At 44.0% G+C, this 19,061-nt stretch overlaps 1 protein-coding gene across 2 annotated transcripts in view; it reads left to right on the top strand.

Moving 5' to 3' along the window:
* Positions 1-17,834: 17,834 nt before the first annotated feature.
* The window catches only part of KIRREL3 (kirre like nephrin family adhesion molecule 3), a 741,064-nt gene continuing 739,837 nt past the window's right edge, over positions 17,835-19,061 (top strand). For both annotated transcript variants that reach the window (XM_083480504.1, XM_083480502.1), the window contains exon 1: positions 17,835-17,925. The gene's annotated coding sequence lies outside the window, so the exon portion shown is untranslated. The remainder of the gene's footprint in view (positions 17,926-19,061) is intronic.

Genomic DNA, 19,061 nt, shown 5'->3' with positions numbered 1-19,061 from the left:
TGGTACTTTCCCCCCTTTCCAGTTTGATGCACTTAGTAAACAGGTGGCAGCTGTTGCGTATCACCAATCATCATCACTGTTATATTTATATCTTTCCTGCACTTCTTGGAACCACATATCCGAATAGACATAAACTTGGCATACTGGTATCATACATCATGGTTCTCAGTGCAGAGTTCCCAAGGGGGAAATAGGTATTCTTTTTACCAGAAAAAGGACCAAGCAAGGGAACTCTTGAGATCAGGGATGGGGAAGGCCTCTAAATGTTGCTGGATTCCAAGCTCCAATCAGCTCTAGCTCCAGTTGGAGTTTGACAGCATCTGCAGGGCACCACATTGGCTGCTCCTGGTTTAGGCACATGTGCATTCAGGGGCAATGAGGAGGGGAATCTGGAGAGTTATGGGGGCCAGATAGAGAGAACTGGAGAGCTGCATTTGGCAGCTGGACCTGAAGTTCCCCACTTCTGAATCAGGAAGTTGGGCAACCTTGCAGTTTCAATTACCAATGGGTCCTTCATACAGGTGCCTGGCTCTTCCTGGAATTCAGGTCAGGAAGGTTCAAGTGTTATAAACAAGACGTACTGGCCACCTGCACGTTCTCCTTTTGGCTTGTGGAGTTGGTCTGCAATGTCCAAAGAGGAAATTTTGTCAAAACATTGTGTAGGTTCCACAATGTTCTGGTACAATCTCTCCTTTCAAACATCACAAGCAAGCCCTGCCAGCCAAAGGGGGCAGAGATTGCCCTTGGCAGCTGTTGGTGCTTGTTTGTAACATCTGAAGCTGCAAATCCAATTCATGAAATCAGGGATAATGTTTAAAGTTCACACTCTAGCCTGATGCAACTTCATTTGGTAGTAAAATGAAATTTGTATAAATTGGCAAATATGTTGTTTACATGCTTGGGCTATGCTTGAGTTTTGCCCATAGCAAATGCAGACAGTAACTTTGTATAGTATATAGTGTATAGTATAGTGTAGTGTATTTGTATAGTGTATAGTATATTTTATGCATAAGCGTGTAGCTTTATTGATAAGTTACAATGGTATTTTATAGTTCAAGTGAAAAAGCGTAAGTGCTCCTAAGCATATGTGCTCTGAATTTCCAAGCCATTCCCTCTGGGTTCGGTGGGACTTGCTCGCTAGTAAATGTGCGTGGGATTGCAAACTTACTACTAGTTTTCAGTTTGTGGTTCTATGAGAAATTTATCGAAGTATATGACTTTGCCAAAGAAAGAGGCCATAGTGCAGAGGCAGAGCAAATTCTTTGCATTCATAAGGTCATGGGTTCAGTCCTCAAAGTCTCCAGTTACAGAAAATCAGGTCACAAGTTGAATAAGATTCCCTCTCCAAGGCCACAGGGAACCATGGCTAATTCAAGCCATTGTTGGGGTCAAGGTTTTTGGAGTACATGACCCCAAATTCACTGGTTGCCAGGGCATTTCTGGGCCCAATTCAAAGTGTTAGATTTCATCTTCCAAGCTCCAAATGGCTTTGGATGTGTTATTCTATGGACCGCCTACAGCCATATAAGCTTGCCAAGGTATTAAGAGCTGCCTCAGATGCTCTGCTTCTATGCTTACGTGTTGGCAAACTTGGGATGGCAAACTTGAGAGAGAAACAAATGGGACCTTTTCTGTACTGGTCCCTAGTATGTGGAACTCCCTCCCCACAAGGTGCATATAGCTTAGCACCACAGGTTTTTCAGTGGGCCTGAAAAACCCATATTTTTCAAACTTCTTTCTCTTAAGGAAGCCTATTCTTCAAAAGCAAATTAAGGAAACTTAGGCCTGTTACCTATGCTGTGGTACCTTGGTTGTCAAACTTAATCCATTCCAAGAGTCCCAGAACTGTTCGAAAACCAAGGCGCGGCTTCCGATTGGCTGCAGGAGCTTCCTGCACTCAATCCTAAACTGCAGAAGCCGCGTCAAACGTTCAGCTTCCAAAAAACATTCGCAAACCGGAACACTCACTTCTGGGTTTGCGGCGTTTGGGAGCCGATTTGTTCAGGAACCAAGCCATTCGACAACCAAGGTACCATTGGATTGTAATTCATATTGGTGTTTTAAATTGCTTTAACAGACCTATGTTTTAAATAAAGCACAGGGAGCCTGCGACCCTTCATTCTTTTCTCTTTTGGGGAACTCCAGCTCCCTTGAGCCTCAGGCAGTTTGACCAATGGTATGGGATAATGGGAGTTATCCATCAAACATCTGGGGGGGGGCACAAGTCCCCCATCCCTGATGTACACCTGCAGGAATTTTCATTCCATCGACTGAGATATGCAGGTTCTGCTATACAGCCTCTCCTTTTCCTGTCCTTCCAGAATAAACTAAAACTCTCCGTTTTGACATTCCACTCATGTGTTATCCCCCAGGTCTTAGCAATGCCAATTAGGTCACAGTTTCCTTCGTTCCTTACAACTTCTCACTCACAAGGGACTGTGTATCTTCATTTTGTCTCTCAGAGGGCAAAAGGACACTTGGAAAGCTAATTAGCTTGATCCTCTGTGGACTGCAACCATTTCTTGAGTTGAATCAGAGCATTTTATTAGACGTCATGTAGGAACTCCTGGTGACAGGCTGGAGCAGGGAGTTCATGCTAAGATTTGGCTGATGGAGAGTCATTGTGGTAAAAAGTCTCCATAGAGATATTCTATGTGGTTATAAAATGACCACACTGAGCAGTGTATGGGATTATGGCATATATAGTGCCTCCCATCACTATTCTGGAGGCAGTGCAGATAGTAGTGAAAGGGAATTTCACCCCCAAGCCCGCATTCTAGCTTCTTATGTTACTTCATACTTGCTTTCTCTCAGAGATGGAACTAGACACAGGCAACCACCTGAGGCACTAGACTTTGATGGGGAGCAGGGGAGATACCATGAGCTTTCTACTCTACTAGCTATTCAACAGATGAAACAATGACGGCATAAATGCATACACTGTCATGTGATAGACAACAATCCCATGACTGCAGACATGGGGAATGAATCTCCAACACAGAGATCCTCATCCCTGCTCAATGCAGTCCTCCTGTGGTGATGGTGGTCTGTTTGTTCTCCTGCTCCCTTTTATCCCCTTACTGAAGTAGGTATTTTTTGTGACACTGTCATATATTCAAAGGACCTGTTGTCCTGCCTTAACACAGTATGGATCAGGAAGTTCCAAGTCACACAGGGTGTCTACATGAGTAGAGGCAAGCTCCCTGCTGCAAATGGTCACTCTGCAATTTGGCAGTGGGGAATGGCAATGGTGCTAGCAGAGCTTGCACACCCATCTCCATGTGTTACATGTCCTCATTAATATAATGCTTGAATAGAGCTATAGTCAGTGCCCTATTAAACTTAGCAGCTCCATGGCATTCAATACGATTGGGTCATCAATCATTCCTTCATACTCTTGTTCCGCAGCAAGATCCTAGGAAGCATATTTACTTTTAAAGTCTCACTGAGTTCAGTGAGATTTCATTCCTGTTAAGTGACCTTAAGGTTGCAGCTTCAAACACTTTCCCTTGTTATCAACATTTTCAGTATCCTCTTAATATAAGCAATTAGTCTTTCTATAAGTAAGCTATATAAGTATCTGGCCCTTATCAGCATTATTTATTTATCCTGTAGAATGCAGCAAGAGCAGAACCCTGAGTGGGTAGAAGGGTCAAGCTTCCTTGCCATGTTTGCATAAAACAAACTGTCATCAAATATCTCTTGTTGCCTTCTCATACTTGCATTGCTCCCAGGGACTGCCTGCTTGTCTCTCCAAGTCAGCACTGTCCCCTAACACACTGTCTAATAGCTTATCACATGCTGCAAGAGAAGAATTTTTGGCAGCCATCCATGCACAAGGGAGATCTCGCTTGCACCCCGTTATCTATGTTTTCTGGAGGTGCCACAAGGAACTGGCTCAGTTTCAGATATTCTTTATGCTGAGAATATTATCACTAGAGGCAACATTTGCAGAACTGGTGCTTTGTTCTAGCAAACCCAAAAGGTTGTTCTGCACACTCGCTTCTTGGAAGACCTGTGCAGAGGTCCAGCTGTTCCTACTAACTGGGAAACACATTTGTGCAGGCTTCATTGGTGTTAAAAAATACGACTTACTTCTGCCCCAGTGAGGCTTAGGATGCAAGTGAGACTCAGGGTGCAGGGCTAGCCAGAGCAAGCCAAAGATATTTTACTACTTAAGGTAAAAGACAAGATGGTCTCCTTCATCCTCTGCAGATTCAGAAGCTACCTGTATTCACATTGGCATTGAAACCAACAAGACTGGTGATGGGAAAGCAGTCTCCACTGAACCTGGGGACAGCAGGCAATCTTCATGTCGGGGTGCAAGGCAGGTTGTGCAGCACACACAGCTCTGCCCTCCAAACAACTTGCTAGGGAGTACTATTTCCATCTGCTGTTGTTGAACTGCAACTTCCATTATCCCTGACTATTGGCTATGCTAGCTAGGGCTGATAGGACTTGAACTCAGCAACATCTGGAGGGCCACAGATCCCCTATCCTGGTGCATAATGCCTCTTTGGATATATGCCTTTCCAGACCTTGGGTTGTATCTAAAGTTAGTCGCATGCAGAGGAGACCCAGTGAATTTAATGGGCATGACTAACCTAAGTATTCTGTCTGTTGCTTTTAGAATAAATCTATGGGGGTTTTAGTACCTGTTGTTGTTTTTACACTTTTGTATATTTTGTATAGTATGGAAACCATGAATTCTGGTATGTGTATCAACAGGTTGAGAGGGGATTTCCCCAAAAGAGCACCATTGCAACTAAGCATACCCAGTGGTCACAGAATGCTCAGAGGCTGTATGGTGTGTGTGTAGAAAGTGAAATGGGATGAGGGATGGAAGGCAGTTGCTGGAATCCTGCACAGCTGTGCTCTGCCCTGCAACAGTTTAGGCACACATAAAAATCTGCTTGAATGAACTCTCTCTCTCTCAGCCATGTTGCACACAGAAGTCAGAATACTCTGTTGTCTTATTTCTCAAGGTTTAGAAGCCTGACTCAGACATGACTCAACCACTGGCAAATATTAACCATCAAAACAGATTGTGTCCACCTACTGAGAATACAACAGAAATGGGAAAGCTCCCACTTTGTAAGAGACACACATGGCTAAACAGGGATTTCATCAAGGCGGGACTTTGGGGGCAACAGTCTAGGGCAGTGTTTCCCAAACGTTTTTGGGCAACGGCACACCTGTTTACCGGGAAAAAATCTTGCGGCACACCACCATTAAAGCCCCGCCCCGTGACGTCAGCGCGCAGCGTCACGCCGGGAGGGACGCACAAAAGTTAAAGTTTTTTCCCTTCCCCTTGCCGGGGTGGGAGGAGGCAGCAGAGCGAGGGATTGAGGGACGGCGGCAGCGGCTGTTGTGGTGGTGGCGGCGATAGCGGGCGGAGGAGGAGCCGTCGCCGAGAGTTGCTGCTGCTGCTGCTGCTGCCCGGACATGCCGGCCTCCTCCTCCTCCGCTGTCTCGCGCGCCTCCCTTTTGCGCGCGCTGCCCCGCCGCTCGGCACCAGCACCGCGGAGCCGCCCCCGGCTCGACGCGGATCCTCGCCGCCGCCGCCGCCTCTCGCCGCCCGACTCGCCCGCCTCCCTCCCACGGCACACCAGCCGGTGTCTCACGGCACACTAGTGTGCCGCGGAACACCGGTTGGGAAACACTGGTCTAGGGCACTCACTCCACAGACTGAGCAGAAGGGTCATCCTCAAATGCAACAAGGCTGGCTGGCTGTGTTTTGAAGTACCGATAACTCACAGCTTACAGTACGTGCATTTAACTTGTACACATTTAGCTTTCTGCACTTGACAAAAAAGGAGGCAGGAGTATGGAAAAAAAGATTTTGGGTTCAATGGTGGGTGGGATTGCCAATGTGTTTTGTCTATATACAATTTTGACTTCAGGTACTATCCCTGGAATGTCACCCCTGTGTAAGTTCTTTTTTTAATAATAATAATTTTTATTAATTGTGACATATAAATTATAATACATACCACAGAACTTCATCACTTATATAATCTTTTTTGGACTTCCATCAGCACCTCTGATGATCTTCCGTTTTGACCACACCACCCCAGTGTAAGTTCATGCCTGTGTGTGAAGCAGTAAACATTATCTGAATAGGTCCCTTTAAGACCAATGGACAGTGCCCATCAGTTCCAGGTTTTCCACTTGTAAAATGGAATTACATTCTCTTTCCTTCTCTGCATGCTCCCTGCAATCTAAATCTGCCCCAGAGGGTTGGGGAAACCCATAGAACAGATTCAGGTGGTCTGCTGGGTAAGGGGAGAAGGAAGAAGTTCTGTTGTGCAAGTACCTGTAGAAAGCTTTTTGTGGACAGAATGTGTTAGCAGGCTATTGCCCATTACCGGTAAGTCCAGAGCCTAAACTTCCTTAACTATGCCACTGTTGCTGTGTCACGTGCCTTTAGGCTACATACCCTGGGTCCAAATGATACAATACAAATTCATGGAGCACAGGTCTGACAATTGCTACTAGTCATGATAGCTAAATGGAACCTCCAGATTCAGAGGCAGTATATTACTAAATACTAGCTGTGGTGAAGCAAACAATAAAGCTTGTTGCCTTCATGCCTAGCTGGTGAAGCCATCTAGCTGGCCACTGTGAGAAGGAGGATACTGAATAAAATAACCTTTTCAGCAGGGTTTCTCTTACCTTCTTATATAATTCCGTGTCAATGGGGTAAATACTGTTTCCAGTACACTCAATCCTCAATCCTGTACACTCATGAAACTTCAGCAATAATAGGTTATAGCTGATGTTAGTCCTACCCCAAGTAGACCTAATGAAAATACTTATATTCATTAGTTTCAATGGGTCTACTCTGAGTAGAACTTAGTTGGACACAACTTAGTGTAGCCATGTCAGAGACACTGCTTGGGTAATATGAATTCTGTGGGTTCTGCATAAAGACAACATATTTTTCGGATGGGTTATTTTAAGAATCTGGCGTATAATTGTAGGTTATAATTTGCAATTCTTATTACCTGAAGTACTTGTAGTGCATACAGAAATTAGATTTTATATAAAAAATAAAACAAAACTGAGAAAGCTCAACCAAATTCACAAGTTTATTTTCACAGGCAGAAGATATCAAAATAGTCCTCACTTTGTTTAACAGCTGTTTTGCTAGGTGTGTGTGGTTCCTTATACTATACATTTTCTTGACAAATACATAGATTCATAATGTAATATTTAAATTGGATCATCGGTAAGACACACCCACCCACTCACACCCATTTTAAGAGGAATCTTATGATTTGGGCACTTTATGCTTAATGCCAAAGCATTTAGCAAAGACTGTATGGCGTCCAGGGCTCACAGGATACTAGCCACAGTGGCCATGTTCTACCTCCACTGTCAGAAGCAATATGCCTCTTTAGACCAGTTGCTAGGATTCACAGGTGGAGAGACTACTGCTTTTGGAACAGAATGCCATACTAGGCTGGCCTTTGCCCTGATCCAGCAGGGCTCTTCTTATGTTCTTGTCTGTTCTTGTTGTCTAAGGTTAGGAAGATATATTTGAGCTTGTAGGGAAAGAGTGGGAGAACCCATGTCTCAGCCCCTCTCTCCTCACCACTATGGCTTCTTGAGTGCCAATGAGAGAGAGAGAGAGAGAGAGAGAGCACACCAATGTGGTGTAGTGGCTAGAGTGCTGGACTAAGACCTGGATAGCCCAGGGCTCAGATCCCTACTTGGCCATGAAGCTCATTGGGTGACCTTGGACCACTAATTGCCTTTCAACCTATCTCACGGGGTTGTTATAGGGATTAAATGAGGAGGAGAACCATGTATGCCTCATTGGAGAATAAGGTAGGATATGAATGCAAAGAACAAATCATGATAATAAATAAATGTTGATAGGGCCAAAGGGGGTGGGGAATGTCAGGGAAAGAGAATGTTGGGAGGAAGATTGGATACAAAGGACCTTGTCCTTTCACAGCAGCCCAAAATGCCTCTCGAATTTTGGAGAATCCCCCCCCCCCAGCTCTGTTGATGGAATAAATCAGTCTCTTTTATAGTAATGAAAGGGGGGAAATTGTGGAGGGGGTAATGTGGCCAGGACAGAAGAGCGCTCCGCTGTTGTCAATTTTGCCCTGCTGGCAGGAGAAAACTGCCTTCCTTCAAATAAATTCTTCCTACATCAGCATTGCAGTCTTAAATGTTTGGAATCATTGCAGGTGGTAAGTTTGCTTTATTGTGATAAAACCAAAGAAATGGGATATATTTTGTTTTCAATCCAGCATTTTAGCCTTGTGAACTATTATTTCTAGCACATGATGGATGGAAATGTGTGGGCTTTTAAACATGTCTTTCACGTTTGTAACTCGTTTGCTTCTTGCAATTATAAATTGGATTTGCTTGTTTTATATATAGCCATTACCTCTGGCTTCTAAGAACAGAACCACACATTAGTTAGCAGGTAGAAAACATGGGAGGCCGCAGCTAGCTTGTGCAATAAGCTATAAAATAAAAGTTTACCCCCAGTCATTCAAATCCAGCTCATCTGTTAGATGGCTGGCACATGTGGGCCTGAAAGTGGACCTGCCAAACAAGGCATTGAGAAAAAGGAGGCAACATGAATTCTGGGAAGGCAATGGAAGAGGAGAACATAAACCAAGGGTTGGAAAACTAGGGGCTGCGGGCTGGATTTGGCCCAATTGCCTTCTAAATCGGGCCCACGGATGGTCTGGGAATCACCACGTGGATCGGCATGGATCTGATTGTTCGGGCTGCGCCAGCGTGCTCGTTCTTTCCCTCTCCCTCATACGACGGCAGCGGAGGCGCCTTCTCCCTCCCTCCTCCTGGCTTCTCCCTGCCCTGCCTAGAGGAGGAAGGGGGCTGGGCTTTGTTGGTGCCAGCAGCAGCACAGTGTGAGTGCTTGAGCGGCCGCCATTTTAAGCAGGCTCAATTAGGGCTTTGTTGCTGCCAGCCCCTCTCCAGAGGGCTCATCATCCCGCTGCTGCCAGCCCCTGCCGCTCACAAGACACAGGTAAGCAGCCACCAAGGCTCGTTCAGTGCTGTGGAGAAGGGAGTGGAGAGTCGTGGGGGGTGTGGCTTCCCTGAGTAGAATGTGTCCTTTTATTTAAAATGCATCTCTGGGTTATTTGTGGGGCCTGCCTGGTGCTCTTACATGGAATGTGTCCTTTTAAAATGCTTCTCAGTGTGCATAGGAATTTGTTCTTCTTCTTCTTTTCAAAATATAGTCCAGCCCCCCACAAGGTTTGAGGGACAGTGGACCGCCCCCTGCTGAAAAAGTTTGAAGACTCCTGGCATAAACAAAAGGAAAGGTGCTCTGTCCAGGTTACAGTAGTACCTTGGGTTAAGTACTCAATTCGTTCTGGAGGTCCATTCTTAACCTGAAACTGTTCTTAACCTGAGGTACCACTTTAGCTAATGGGGCCTCCCGCTGCTGCCGCACTGCCGCCATCCGATTTCTGTTCTCATCCTGAAGTTCTTATTTCTGAGTTAGTGGAGTCTGTAACCTGAAGCGTCTGTAACCTAAAGCATATGTAACCCAAGGTACCACTGTATTTGCATATTTTAGGGCCATAATACATGAAAATACAGGACACATGCTATACAGGAGTTGTAAGCAGAGACATGAAATAAAAAGACCAGTCAAAAGCTTTTGGGATAAACAGTTGTTGGGTAGTGCCCAAAGTGAGCCTTGCCCTGACCTCATCTGCAAGCTGCAGAAACCCGCATTCACCTGTAAACATGGCCCATGGTGCTCATCTGCTGCTCCCCCCCCCCCGTCTCTGGAAAGGAATCAAAACCCAAAATCAGCCTACTTAAAGACCCAGCCCAGGCTAATTAAATAATCTCCAAGGGTATCAGTATACAGTGTGTGTGTGTGTGTGTGTGTGTGTGTGTGTGTGTGTGTGTGTTACAAGCCAATAGAAATGCACAGTAAGAAACTCCTGTAAACCACTTAGAAGTTTTACTGGAATCAAGCAGTATATACATTTTATTAAATAAATAAATAAATAAATAAATAAAGTGCCATCTAATCTCCCTGCGAACAAACAAAAACAAATTTGTACTGAATAGGCAACGTTGTCTAACCTCCCCACAAATGTTCTACAGACAAATCAGGATGATCAATAAATAGGTTATCAATATAAATATTTTGGATTATACTCAGAGTAGATGTACTGGAATTAATGGACCTAAGTTAGTGATGTGCATTAATTTCAGTGTGTCTACTCTGACTATAACTAACACTGGACTAATCTACACTGGTCAATTAAAACATCAAAAATGTGTTATAGAAATGTGACAGCAGAGAGATTTCCCTACAAATAGGGATGGGGAGAAAGTCTATTTAGTTCACATTTAAAGTCAAATTTATGAAATTCATATGTTCTGAAACAATATAAGAATGCAAACTCAACAACACTTCAAAATTCGCATTTAGCTGAATTTTGCAATACAGCACTCTAATATTTACCAAAGTTCAGTAATAAAGTATTGCTGAACATAACATAAAATGCAGTATGTTAAAGTAAACTGCTTGCAAAAATGTGTACATTAGTAAAAACTGCATACAACCATGTAACTTATTGGAAGAAAATTGCACTAAAATGCTGAGGAATTTTTAAAAGAAAAATCACAGATTGCTGCAGAAATATGGATAAGTGAAATTAAGAATGTAAAAGAGAAACTGAGAGAACCAAAATTCACAGATCCTTCCATTGCTAGATCTAAACAATGGCAGCTCTTCTCAGGTAGATCTGAGAGGGCTCGACATTCTTCTAAATTGATGGAAACTGAACATTGTCTTACAGAGTCAGGTGATAGTTTAATCTAGCCCAGCACTGCCAACTTTGATAGTGTCAACTGTCTTCTCCTCCACTCCAATTTAGGTTAGGAAGATGAAGGCTGGGTGCCCCCCAAATCTGTGGGTTCAGCCTTGAATGTACATTGTATCATGCACACACGCACACGCACACGCGCGCGCACGCGCGCACACACACACACACACACACACACATATGTATCAAATTGTTAAGGGAAGACCATAGCCCAGTAATGGAGTACATGTTTTGCATACATTCAAACCCATGCTCAGTGCCTAGTAACTATAAAAGGATCTGAGGAAAGACTGGGATAGTATGTACACACACACACACACACACACACACACACACACACTTACTTGAGGGCCACACTCTCAGCAATCTTCCAAGGGTCAAATTCCAGTGATGGCTGGGAAGAGAGGCCAGAGTAGTAAATGTAGATTTTATCTTTGCACAGTGTGCTAGTTTCTGTACATACCCACACATGAGTTCATCCAGGCAAGCAAGATGCATTATTAGGCTTTCAGCTCACATTCCACTTAGGATGCTCTAAAGCAGGGCCAGGGTGTGTAGCCTGAGGAGGGATCCCCAGGGAGTTTGGAGGATGGAATGTGGCCCCCAGACCTGAGGTTCCCCATGCCTGCCCCAGAGAGTCACCCCTACTCAGCACAGACACCACTGGCAGCATGGGTCAGTAGCCTGATTTAGCATAAAAGTATCTTCATGCATAAACCCAGGAAATGCAAAAACCGAATTGGAGTCACATGCATTTAAAAAGCCATCTAAAAACCATGTTGAAATTATCTGCTGTTCCAACATAAATTTGACTGCAACATTGTTTGCTGGTCTCATCATTACCTCCCCAAGATGAACTGTATTTGCTATGCACCATTGCCCAGATACTCGCTTAACCTAGTCCCTGTTCCTTTGAGCTAAAGGTTGCACCATAAATAGATTTTGCATTTTGGACGCATTGCTGGTTCTGTGGCTCTTGATAATTTCAGCTCCAATTTACCCATGTAAATCCACAATAGCTCTGCTGAACCCTTACTACTTTCTATATGAGTTGAACGCATAATTTGTCTCCATGTCTCTAATGGGTTCCTTGGATTCCTTATTCTTGTGTGTGTTTTGTTCCATTTCATAAAAGCAGTAAGACTTCAGGCAGCTCATTACTAGGTGATTATTACTGTGCTCAGCTGGCTAAAGCCATTCAGCCATTGACTTCCTGGCTTGTACCAGGATGAAGTCATGCAACAGGCCCAAACCTTTTGGACTAGAACCACACTGAACATTGGTTTCACTTGCAGTTGTTGAATTTGATCTCAATTCACAACAAAACAATTTATCCTGGAAAGCAGAACTGCCACTTTTCCCAAAAAAGATGGGATGGAGAGACCCCAGTCTAGCAGCTTGCTGATATATGCATATATATAAGTTCTTTATATATTTTTTTTCTCTATCACATGAAGCCTCACAGTTGAATATTTAGCTAATCTGCAATGAAAAGCGTTATGTTGGGGAAATGTGCTTATTTTACAAGAGTTAACATCCAAGGTTGCCTAAAAACAATTCAATAAGTGAACCTTGAGGACCATCCTCAAGGACCAACCTTGAGGACCATCAGGCAAAATATTTGAAGGATTTCAAGGGAAAACTTTGATTAGGATCCTGAATTTTTTCATGGGTAGTTCAAACACTGTCAATGCCATATGAACACACCATAAGTGTGGTATTTGATCAGAGGCTAACAGGAGCTGGAGTCCAACACAAGTCCCTCTTCCCCGCCTTTCCATGATGGGTTCCACCCAACTTATTATTAGTAGAGAAGCTTTTGATGATCAGCAACCAATCTCCACATTCCAGAAAGGGAGGTACCTACTTTGAGAAATTATGGTGAAGCTTTCTGGTAGCAAGACCCTGTGTCAACTTTTCCATGCTGAGTGTCCAGTCCAGAGGTGTGTGTTAAGCTTCCTACTGCTTGTAATTCAATAAAATTACCCTGCAGAGGAGACACTGCCAAACAATCTGTGCCAAATCAACACATGTCAACTTGATAAGAGGCAAAAAATAACAAGAGTTTGCCTTGTTGAATGGGCACCTCCACCAACCACAGCTTTCCACACTCTCCACTTGGAATGTACTGCTAAAAACCTTTCTGCCCTCTAGCTGCTGTGAGGAGACCAGTGTGAGTTCTGAGCACAGCCTTGGAACACATATTGCAGTTCCAACAGATTCTCCAAAACTCTGTGAAAAGGGCTGTGCCATCTTCCTTCTGCAGCAGCAGGAGGTAGCAGCTGTCTAGATACTGAATGCTAATAGGAAAAACTTGCAGAGGAACAAGAAGGCTGCAATGCATCAACTTTTTTCACCTGTGTTTGGAAGCTCTCACCACTGACATGAGTAGGGCACCTGAATAACCTCCTTATCAGGCTGCAGAATGATAAATGCCCATTACCACTTTTCTTTTTTAATGAAAGAGGGGACATTTTCAGCTGTACATCATCTTTGGCCTGGTAACAAGGAATGCAAGGAGCTCACCGTCCAAGTCAAAGTGGGCTCCCCCCCCCCCCGCACCCCATTCACTAAAAATAAAAGATTTAAGGAGTTCAGAATTGTTCTCATAGGCTCTGGCTTTATGCTGCTCCTCTTGAAGGGACTTTTATGGTTTTCATGGATTGCTAGATGTCTGTTTTTATTGGCACTTTATTGATTTTGATCTTTATGATGCTTTATGCTGTTTTTGCACACTGCTTTGAGATTGTGATGGACAATCATCCTAAAAATAGACTGCATAATAATAAACTGAACCCACATCATCACCACCCCCTACTGTTCTTGAACAGCACTGGATGCCTCCATAACATGCACTGTTGATCTCAGTTGCTAATGCACCAAAGAGGAAGCAGGGACAAACTTGGCAGAGTTTGCTTCCAGATGTTCAAGAATGCAGAGATGGCAACAAGGGAAGATGGGAATGGCAACAGCAGTCCAAGTGGGAAATGAGAAGCAGCCTTGTGTTACTTTGCTCCATGGGAGTGGCAATGGACCCTGGACTAGTTCACACAAATGGCAGATGAGGCAGCAAAACTATTCCTGGCCTGTACCATTCCAGACTGCAAATGACAGTTTCCTTGGCTGAGGTTGCCTCCAGACTGTCAGGGAGGAAATTACCATCACGTTATGTTGAATGTTCCATCAGCACAAGCTTTTCAGCTTCACAAACAGAATGACTCCAGCTCTCCTCCCCACATGTGATGTTCTGAGGATTCTCCCAACCCTGCACAAAGCCAATTTCAGGGAGTATGGGGGGGAGGGGGGAAAGCTGCATTGTACAGTGAAAGTCTGTGAATGCGGTTTCCACTGACAGGTGAATCTGTCCTCAGTATTTTGCAGGAGAGAGTCAAGTACATATTGGAAATTTAGATTTGCACAATTAAAGTGCATCAAAATGCTCTCTTGCCCTGGTGCAACACACACACACACACACACACACTTTTTTGCAATTAGGAAAGTGATGAGGAAATGCACTGATAAGTGTGGGATGAACAAATGATTAGCCATTGCATAGCCACTGTGTGAGCAAATCAGGACGGATGCTCATGGGCATATAACCTTCCTGCAAACAAGTCAGACCAAATGCTCAACAAAGACGAGACATAGTCTAGCCTCTGTGTAAGCTTTGTGCAAGCAAATCAAGATGAATGTTCAATAAACAGGCCACCTGAAGGAGTCAAGAATCATCCTCTTTGGAAAGAAAACTTCCTACAACACCAGAAAAAAGATGACAGGAAGAAGAGTTCTAGCCTTCCCTTCCCTACATAAGCTAGTTTTGTATATGTATCTTCCATGGGAAAGGTGACCACCATGCAACTGCCCACCTGCACTCTAAAGTTGCACAATGCATGAAAAATTTTACCACCTCCTTTGTTGTTTGTATAAGATAGTGCACATGCCGCAAACTGGTCCACAGTGTACATCCAGGCCCCAAGAGAACGGTAGGCAATGGTGACTGCAATCTAGGGACTGAGATCTGTGTAGTAACAAGAACACGTGCAATTCAAACTGAGTTTCTGGGCAGCCATTAGGGGTGGGATCCAGAAAAAAAGAGGTAGCTTTATCTTTCTTCCTCTCCCACCATTCCCATTTCCTGGATTGAAATCTCCCCCCTGCCTGAAAGCTGCTGCCAACTGTGTACCTGTAATTGTACCCCCAAATCTACTAGCAACACGGGGGGTTAAATTAAGAAAATGGGATGAGGGAGAAGGGAGGACCCCCCCTCCAAGAATGGTGGCTCTCTTACAAGTCAGACACACACACACACACACACACAGCTTCTAACAAAACTAAAGTATGCTTGCATAATCTCCAACACTTTGCCTAGTTTCACTATTAGAAAGCTTGTCACTTCCATGACCAAATGCAGAACCAATCGCTTGCTGTGAAAGAATCCTCACACAGGTTTTTGGACAGCAGGAGCAGTTTGTGCCGGTATACAAAATAGGAATACTGGATGAAAGCTTACAAAGAGGAAGTCCCAGGAAGTTGGGAAGCCAGAGGTGGGGTGCTTGCCAGGAAAGGCCAAAGAAGACAATGCCCGGAAAAAAAAGCAGGAGCCTGGGGGAAGGGTTGGTTACAAAGGAGAGGAGAAGCAGAGGAGAAATGGTAGGCAAGCATGAGAAAACTGCGGAGCCTCTGGAGAAAGAGGGGCAGACAGAAATGCTGGAGAGCCTGGCCGAGAGTTTGACGGCAACATGCAGAACGTACTTGCCTGTGCAAACAGTAGGGAATGGATTGATGGGGATATACACAGGAGGGTGAGAGGGGCTCTGTGTGGGAGATAGAGGAAAAAGGATCTCCCAGGGTGGAAGGCTAGGGGAAGAAACAGAAACACCCAGGTAAGAGCTGGGAAGGTCCACTTTTCTGTAGAGGAATAAAGGATATGCAATTATTATTATTATTATTATTATTATTATTATTATTATTATTATTTATACCCCACCCATCTGACTGGGTTTCCCCAGCCACTCTGGGCAGCTTCCAACAAAATATTAAAAATACAATAAAACATTAGACATTAAAAACTTCCCTAAACAATTGAGATAGAGGGTTTTTATATCTATTTCTCTTCTTTATTGTTGCTTTTTCTTTTAGATTAGCTTGGTTTTTGTGGTATTGCATGTTGAAAACTTTTAATAAAAAATATTAACAAACAAATAAAACAGCAGGTAAAAGAGGCATGAAGATAAGTGTTGAGAACTTTCCCCTCTTTTTTCTTTTTTTTTTCTTTTTACTAGTGACTGGGAAGCAACTGTACTATTGTTGTCCATGTCATTAGATTTATTACCCTCCCCTCACCAGCAGGTCTCAGGCTGGGTTACAACAATTTCAAAACTCAACATTAAAAACGGTTAGAACAGATCACAATCACAGGGTGGGCTCTGAAAACATGTGTCTCAGGCATCGAAGGTCAGGGTAAAAGAGGTGGGTCTTCAGCATTCATTGCAAGCTGTACAGTGAAAAAGCCTCCAAAATTAGAGTATTTTAAATACCCAAGGGCCTCTGGTAGGGGTAAAAGAGACAGTCCTTACTCACCCTCCAGTAAACCATTATTCCCATTACAGTGGTACCTCGGGTTAAGAACTTAATTTTTTCTGGAGGTCTGTTCTTCTTAACCTGAAACTGCTCTTAACCTGAGGTACCACTTTAGCTAATGGGGCCTCCTGCTGCCGCCGCGCCGCTGCTGCACAATTTCTGTTCTCATCCTGAAGCAAAGTTCTTAACCCGAGGTACTATTTCTGGGTTAGCAGAGTCTGTAAACTGAAGTGTCTGTAACCTGAAGCATCTGTAACCCGAGGTACCGCTGTATTTTTTCTTTTCTTTTTAAAAGGGTAAGTTTCTAGCATTTGTAGAACTTGAAACATGAGACAAAATGTACAGGGGTTATTCTCCTTTTTCGGTGAGAAATTAGCCTGCTTCCCTTCCTTTTCAGTGGTTTTCTTTGCTTGCCCCCTAACCCCACCACCGCAACCCACACAGAAGCTCCTGCCCACACCCTTTACAATGTGCACAGAATGAAATCTGAGGCAGCAGAAGCCTGAGTTAATTTGGGTCTTCTTTCCAGCTTGGGTTTTTGGCGGGAAAATTCTGAGGGAACATTCTGAGGCGTTTCACTTGTGACTGCAGTGGGCAGCAGCAGACAAGATGGAGGCAGTTACCTCACAGCAACTCACACCACTGGTCCATCTAGCTCACTCTTGTCCACACCGACTAGGCAGCGACTTTCCAGGGTTTCAGAAAGGGAACATTCCCAGTCCTACCTGTAGTTGCTGGGGACTGAACCAGAGGCCTTCTACACACAAAGAGCAGATACTCTGCACTAGGTCATGGAAGAAGAGGGAAGGGCTAGTCTTGAAACTTGACAATTTCTAACTTTTCATTCCTCTCCCTGCTCTGTCTCAGTGGACGCTTGGCACCTTTTAATCGGTTCCATGCCCCTATGTCTTTTAACAGTGGCCAGGCGTGTTGAAATGGATGCTTTTCGCAGCACATGCCCCTTTTGGTTCTCTGCCCCAAATAACTGCCATTTCAATGCCACATGCTGAAGCTGCTGGTTAGTTGAACCAAATTTGTGAAACATACTTTTATTCCCTGAGCCACACAATTTTTTGGCCTCCCCTTAGGATGGAATCATATACTTATCTGCCTGGGAATGAGCCCAGTCAGTGAGATTTTAAGAAATGCCTAGGACTGCACTATATAGGACTACACTATAATCTTTAAGATTATAGAAGGGAATCTTTCACAAAGGCAGTCAGTCCATCACACACCCAGCAGGATTCCCCCATTCTCTCATAAGCCCTGTCTGCCAAATTGTCTGCCGCTCAGAGGGAGGAGCAAGGAAATTAAGGTTGCCACCTGCATCTTTGTGACAATGCTCCTATGTCCTGAACTGCTGTACTAAAACCAAAAAAGGAACAGCTTTGGGTGGTTGTTTTCCCCAACGGTCTAGGCATTAAACAGAGGAACTTCATTTTTGCTAGATTGTAAATACATGGAAATGACGGGAGGACAAGAAGGTTGTCCAACAACAGGAAAACAAGTAAGTGGAAGGAAAAATTATTTCACTTTCTGGATGTGTCATTGGGCCATCTTTGTGTCTGTGGATCCCACAAAGAAAAAGCCAGGAAGTGCATTTTTTCAAAAATTTGTTCCAACTCCCTGGCTGCTGCATACCATAAATGTAAGGTACATTTAAAGCACATGACTTCACTGCAGAATCTTGACTACTGTAGTTTGCTAAGGGTACTGGGACTTCCATCTCTGTGAGAGGTAAACTACAGTTTCCATGATTCTTTGGGAAGTCATGTGCTTTAAATGTACTGCGTGTACTCAGCCCCATTACGAGGATGGGGAATCTGCGGCTCTGCAGCTGTTGCTAGACCACCACTCCCATCATCGCTGACCATTGGCCATGCTGCCTGGGGCTGGTGAGAGTTGGAGTCAGACAACCTCTAGAGAGTCATAAATTCCCCTTCTCAGCTCTGCACTATTATATGGAAAAAAACATACCCATCAGCTTTTTCCTTGTCACAAATACAATGTAGTGCATTTTTTAAAAAATCACTGACCCTCCCCTTTCTTAACCTGCAGCAACCATCACCAGCCTTCCATATAATTTGGACTACAACTCCTATCAGTACTGGCCGGCACAGCTGTCGTCTTAAACATCTGGGGGCACAAGGTTGGCAAAGCCCTCTAGAATTAGGGCTGACCCACAAAAACAATTCCCAACCAAGCACTCCCTGATTAAGAACATAAAGTTAATAACTTCTCTCTGTGTTCTTTTATATATATATAAAGCTGCGCTATATTAACCGTATACATTTATGTTGATTATAAAAAGTCATTTTCCAAATTGATTTTTTGTCTGAGGAGATTTAAGTGTCTGCAAGAAAAGAACAGTCTGATTTATAATCTACAAGATGCCGAGGTGTAGGGATTAGCACACACATCAGACAGAAATGTGACCTTTACTGTTTGACAAAACCCTACCCCCTCAAAGAAAAACCAAATAAAATAAAATAAAATAGGTAACTGCTTCTTTCCATATGTCAAACCAGGAACCCTTAAATCAAGGGATCTTGTGGCCCTGCAGATGGTGTTGGACTCTAGCACACAACATCCTTGATCTTGACCATTGCTCGTACTAGCTAAAGAGGACAGGAGCTGGATTCA

Source organism: Podarcis liolepis (assembly GCF_965112155.1).
Source record: "Podarcis liolepis genome assembly, chromosome: 16".
NCBI classification, from domain to species: Eukaryota; Metazoa; Chordata; class Lepidosauria; order Squamata; family Lacertidae; genus Podarcis; species Podarcis liolepis.
This window is presented reverse-complemented; position numbering and strand designations above follow the sequence as displayed.